The sequence below is a fragment of the Temnothorax curvispinosus genome, unplaced genomic scaffold (assembly GCF_003070985.1).
Source record: "Temnothorax curvispinosus isolate PA1 unplaced genomic scaffold, ASM307098v1 QBEX01006746.1, whole genome shotgun sequence".
NCBI classification, from domain to species: Eukaryota; Metazoa; Arthropoda; class Insecta; order Hymenoptera; family Formicidae; genus Temnothorax; species Temnothorax curvispinosus.
The window spans coordinates 7,456-14,131 of NW_020216526.1; positions in this window are offsets into that span (position 1 = coordinate 7,456).

A 6,676-nucleotide genomic window follows, 5' to 3' on the forward strand; every position below is an offset into this window, starting at 1 on the left:
GAGATCGCGGTAAAAGTGCCGATGACGACGTTCGATATCGCGAATACGCCATTTCTCACGCCCTTCGCGTTCACGTCCGCGTGTCTCGTTGTGCGTAGTAATCCACCCGGTCGAATATTAATCGCGGGATGGTATTAATTGCGTCAGACGGTTGTTCGCGCGTAATTACGTCACTCACGATTTGCGTCCGAACACTTAGACTGACTTAGAGTATCTACGCGGTATCGGTTGTGCCGAGACATTATTCCCGTGATTGCGTCCTGATGTTACCGGCCTTGTCGTATTGTTCGCACCTGAGTCTTGCTTTCGAGCCCTTACGTAGGATGATAACTGCGTGAGAATATCGTCCGCGTCGACAGATTATTTGCGTGAGAATATTGTTTGCGCCGATTGACTCCTGGCGTTGGGACGTTATTCGCGTGATAAGTGACGGTAAAATACGGATCACCCCGACTGATTAGTTACGTCCAGATGTTATTCGCGTTATATTAAAAGATTATTCGCCTTAGATTAAGAATATTATTCCCACTAGATTAAGATTATTATTCGCGGTAGACTAAGATTATTCCTTGCGTTAGATTAAGATTGTTAGCGACAAAATCTCTGCACGGCCTTAGGCCCTTGCGTTCACGCGCTTCGAGCGGGACGCGCTATCATGTCGTGCCAGCTCACGCAATATTATTTCTCGTTACTCCGATTATGTTTTGCCGATGTCGCCGGCTCTATTAATTTGAAGCCTTCGGGAAGTTAGTTTTTATTCATATTATTTGTTCGTGAATTTAGTTTCTGTTAGTATTATCCTGCGTAATACCGGCGCCTTCCGCGCGCTTATTAAATCTGCGTAATTTTCCGTGTTTTCCTGGCGTCCGCGTATTCTTTCCGTGTTATTCAAAGATTGACGCCCATGTTATCAACGATCTACTCGCGTTATTAATGGAAGCCAAATTGGCCTTTATTATTTTCTCTAAACCAATTATACAATAAATGTTACTCTTTATTTGTTAGCCGATTGAAGTTATGATTTATGTGTCACCCCGCCGGATATCGCACTGCCCTTAATTAATCCCGCCCTGCTCTTAGGTCGAGCTAGCAATTCCCTTGTACACCGACTTCGTTCGTTTTGCGTTTCTCTTTTGGTTCTTAGCGATTTCGCGGACGCGAATTCACGCGTCTGGCGCCCAACCTTAAGCTCGTTTCGCGGAGTGTTGGAGGTGCGGGAGAATCACCGGAGAGGCCTATCACCTTTCTCTCCTTTTCCTCTTTTGATCCGGCACACGCCCCGAACCGCTTCGGGAGTGAAAAAGTCGTGACAAGGTATACTAGGCGAGTGATCTGCGAGCGAAATCGATTCCGCGGCGCAGCGGCGGTCTTTTATCACCTCCGAGGCGAAGCTCCCTCCAGGCAGATTACCAATAATTTCGGGAGGGTGATTGGCCATCGGTGGCCTACGTCATCGTGCTGACGTCACCGTTTTCACTTGACGACCCGAAGTGATCGTTACTTGTTTTCGCTCGCTATGTTTATAACATGGATCTTTCCTTTGTGTGAGAACGGTTGCTTGACTTTGTTTGTGCGATCGGTCAGCCGTGGCTGTGTTATTGCTAACAATTAGCGAACTTTCTGGAATGTAACAAAAGATCCATGCTATAACGTGACGATGGTTACTCTTTTGAAGCGAAATTATTTAGACGATTATTTTATTCAAAGCGTGCTTGCGCGGACATGCAACCGAAAGCGGTTTTCGTGATGCGAATTATCACGATCTCAAACAAAGGGCAATTCTCTTTATGAACTCGTTCGTTCAGAGGTCGTAAATCAATGCAAAGTCTTATCGAACCGTCTTTTTTTTTAACAGGAACGATGCGTGCACAATAAGGAGATTCACTTTCTTTAATAATTTTTCTTTCAAGAAAATCATCTATAATTTTGCGAATTTGAATGCGTTCATGTTATGCAAATCGTCTGGGTGAATACGCATAAATAGATTCATCCTTTTAGTCTAACTTCACCAGAATAATCATCCTCAACGAGAGGAATATGCGCTTTACTAATTTCCTCCATAAGAGATATTAACTGTTTCTTAATGTTATCACCAAAATCTATTTCAATATTGCTGAATTCGGAATCTGGTTTATCCAGAGATTCTTCCGCAACTTCTATGGAAACTATTTCTGAAAAGGAGACGTAACATTTTATCTGTTTTTTGAGACGATGATTTTATTAAAACTGCGATCTCGTGTTTCTCGAGAAAATTACAACCGATTATCATGTCTACCGACGCTAATTTATCATTTAACACGTGTAACTTAATAGAATTAGAAGTATCTGGTAAGGCTTCCAGTGAAATTGTAGAATTCACAACGCCTTCAATATTAATCGGTTTATCGTTAACCGCTTTATATTCCAAGTTAACCGAATTGGAAATTAAACAATCAGAAAAGAATTTGTTGTATGTTAACTTATTAACGAGAGAAATTGGACTGTCCGTGTCCAAAAGCGCATAAAGTTCGCACGGCAAATTATTAAGCTTGGTTACCTTAATAACGTTACTGTTCGTGACAATTTTCTTATTTTCACCTCGGTCAACAAATGCGATACAATCAGTCGAATTAGGGCTGGTCTCCGCAGGTGCAGATTCTACAACCGATGAAACGGGAGCGGCTGTAACTGGTGGCGAGGTTTTCGGGGATTGCTCCTTCCTCTTCAATTTGTTGCATTCTTTTCTGGTGTGACCTTTGAAACGGCAATAGGAACAGAAGATTTCCTTGGAACTTTCCTTGGTCTTCACGTGAAGATTCTTTTTCTCTGGAGAGTTAGTGTCTTCCGACTTATGTTTTCGCTTTTCAAATTTAGGCTTGAAAGTCGGTGACTTCTTGTGAGTATTACGGCACGTTGTCGTAATGCGATGCATCTGCTCAAGAAAATCGTCGAGCGAATCCGTTCGAATGGCTGCTGCTGTATGTTTAACGGCTGTGTCCATAATACCTGCTATAAGGCAATGAATGACGTTGTCATCAGTTAAGTCCAAACACTGTAGAATAGCTATTTTTTCCATGGCGTATTGTGCACTTGTGCAGTTGGACACCAAAATGCGTTATCTGTGCAGATGGACACGAAGATGCGCGACTTGTGCAGTTGGACACGAAAATGCGCGACTTGTGCAGTTGGACACCGAAATGTGCGACCTGAGCAGTTGGACACCAAAATGCGCGACCTGTGCAGTTGTCGATCATTGGTACATGTGTACTAGGTGGCGCTGCATGGTCGGTGTAAGTGAGCCTAGGAGTGTTGGCAGGGAAGCTTTGTCCCCCCCTCCGCACTCCCCCATGCACATCGTGGTGTGGGTTGGGTTGAAGCGTGGGCAAGGGGGCTTTGCCCCCCCATGTTCACGCTTTCGGCGTGTTCGGGTAGAAAATGTACCTCTTTTTAAGCGTGAGCGGGGGGAATACGCCCCCCCTGCATCCCCCCATACACATTGTGGTGTAGGTTGGGTTGAAGCGTGGGCAAGGGGGGTTCGCCCCCCCGCACTCCCTTCATGGACACGCCTTCGGTGCACCCCCTCCATGCACGCGCATTTCAGTGTCCAACTGCACAAGTCGTGCATTTTCGTGTCCATCTGCACAGGCCACGCATTTTGGTGTCCAACTGCACAAGTCGCGCATTTTTATGTCCATCTGCACAGGTCGCGCATTTTGGTGTTTAACTGCACAGGCCGTATTTTTTACGATGTCCAGATGATCCGTGTCCAAATGCACCGTGTCCAAATGAACGGTGTCCAAATGCACTGTGTCCAAATGAACGGTGTCCAACTGCACCGAGTCCAACTGAACGGTGTCCAAATGAACCGTGTCCAAATGAACCGTGTCCAAATGAACGGTGTCCAAATGTACTGTGTCCAAGTGCACCTCTCCCTCTTCTATTTGGTAGGTGGCTGATGTCTCTGAACGAGCTCTTCTTTCCGCCATGTCTATGAGCTGATCCATGCACCGATCGTGTTCGTCGAACACACTTTGAACCCCTTGACGGCGTAGCTCTTCTTATGCCGTAAGCGTGATGTTAAAATGTTCCCCGCACAGCACTCGGGAACAGCGAGAATTCCGCACAACGTTAGCAACGGCGAGAATTCCGCACAGCACACGGCAACGGCGCTAGAATGCTCGAACCGATTATGCGTTGTAGCGTAATGTCTGCGGTACCGCGCACGCACGTTAACAAACCGGTAACCGGGTGACGATCGTAGGATAATTCCCACGGATTCAGGAACACGCTCGTGATCCCACGATAAGGAAACCGAAACGCGAACCTGCGTAGAAAATTCTCGAGACGGGTTCACTTCCACTGTAAAGTAGTCCGTCGCGTACTCGAGACGAATCCGAACCGCATTCGAGTCGTATCCTACTTCTGAGCTGTAAGGTAACGCCCAGTCCGTAGCTCAGGTTATACCGACGGCAGGGACAAGGGTGGCAATTCAGGATGGATAGTGAGGGTGAAGAAAGGGTAAAACTCGATGAAACGCGTAACGGATCATTATTCTTAATATACACGCGAAGTACGTCCGCGTGGCTCGGTCGCCAGACAACGACTCTCTCGAGTCCCGGTTTGAACAGGGTGTGTCTACCGCGCGCGCCTCTTACAACCAATCACGGCGCGCTTACTACAGCCAATCATCGCGCGCTATTACAATCAATCACCGTTCGTGGGGTCGCTAGGCGCGAAGTGTATATGCACGAGCGCCTCAGTGGCGTTGCGCATGCTCGCATAGGTGAATGCGGGAAATTCAAACACGGCCTATGTCCCTAGTCGACGTTTACAATACAACAGATTGTAAAATAAAATGTAAATACAACTGTATATATTATTCCATCAACAGACTTCAGGAAGTTGCTATAACTAAAATTCTTTTAGTTGAATCTATTTCGCAAACGGTGTCTAATTATCTAAATAATGAGTTCAGTGTACTTATTATCAGTTTAATTTGACCCTCCAAGTAGTAAAATTACTAGAATTCTGGTAGTTTAAAGAACACATTATACATTGTACAAATAACTATTGTGTTCTGTTAACCTTTTACTGTTGACTAGATTTTACAGTACAAATAACTACGTCACATTGTTGAACTAATTCGACTTTTAATCAATTTTACTCGATACCAGTTTGTGCAACTAAATTCTCGCAACCCTAACACTTAATTCTCGTTACTCAATTTTTTTTCAGTGTAGTGAAACTGGGTATCATTTTGCTTATATAAACTGCAGTATTTTTGTTTAAGCAAATATTGTTGTCGGGTGACAGCTGTATATGCCCAAATTTTTAATTTTTTTGCTTTTTATTTGAAATCGTGTGTCGGGCACTAAATTTTTGTGCGTATTTTAATTCTGTAAAAGAGTTTTGCTATTCCGTAAAGCCAATTCAAAGATTTCTTCTAATAAAGAAATGTCGGTAATTGCTGCCACTATAGGATCTCCTTAAGAAAAAAAGTTTACCTTGAAATCGATGGCACCTCTACCTAGACAAGACATATATCTATAATAATATATCCTCCGCAAAATAGAGTAAGTTCTATTTCGAACATTTTTTCAAACAACAAATAGTTCGGGAGATAATTGTATAGAAAAATTAAAATAAAACACCCTGAGTTGCGTTTATCATTTATAATCGTCAAGTTATAATAAAAATTACATTTATATATTATTTTCATTACGCTTTTAAATGAATAATGTCATTTTGCGGCACCTTAGCTTACAGTAAATTTGCTCGAATTTATTTATTCATTAAAAACCAAACAACAGTAGTTTTTAAGCTTTGATTCGCGTAGATGTAAATATTATTCCAAATGTAATAATACAGTTTTATATCAGAACTGCTCATTTTGACTCGCTTATCGGTAACTTTTCGAATCATGATTTATTGCCCTTAAAAATACGTCTAAGAACATACACTCAAAAGATACTTATTTTTACGAATTATTTTATGAAAACTATTAATGTTATTATTAGTTTTTTAATAAAAATTATTAATGCTATTTCAACAGGGTTTTTACTAGGTTTTTATACATACTTTGGTGAATGTTAGGGGAGAGCGGGGCTAGTTGGTACGCTTTTTTAATGATTTTTTTTACATGTAACTAATAAACGAAATACAAGCTACAAAAAAATTTTTTAACTGAATAGTACAATTAATTTTGTTGCATTAATGAAAACTATAAGGCGACTACATTTGTAACAACTAGCCCCATATATGGGGTAAATTGTTACAGTACTGGATTAAGTTGTAAAAGATCTAGTTTTCAAAGTATAATTTAATAAGTTAAAGTTCAAATTAAATAACAACGTTTAAACAATAGTCTGGTATTACATAGTAGAGCATAATGATTACGACGGTGTTTAATAATTTTGACTAAAACTATAAATAACAGTAATACAAATACAGGGTTTTTTATATTATTCATTATATATTTGAGTGTGTATATATATAAGGTAAACATTAACAAAAGGGAACCCAGCTCCTATAACCCTGACCTTGACATATATTATAGAGGTTAACCTCCTGAGTAACCTTCAGAAGGTTTTAGCTGTCATCGTTTTTTATTAAAAAGTTATTAACAAATATAACTGAAAAATATAACAGTTTATTTCAGTACTAAGGGAAGTAATTTGCTGATATCCCGGGAAAATAG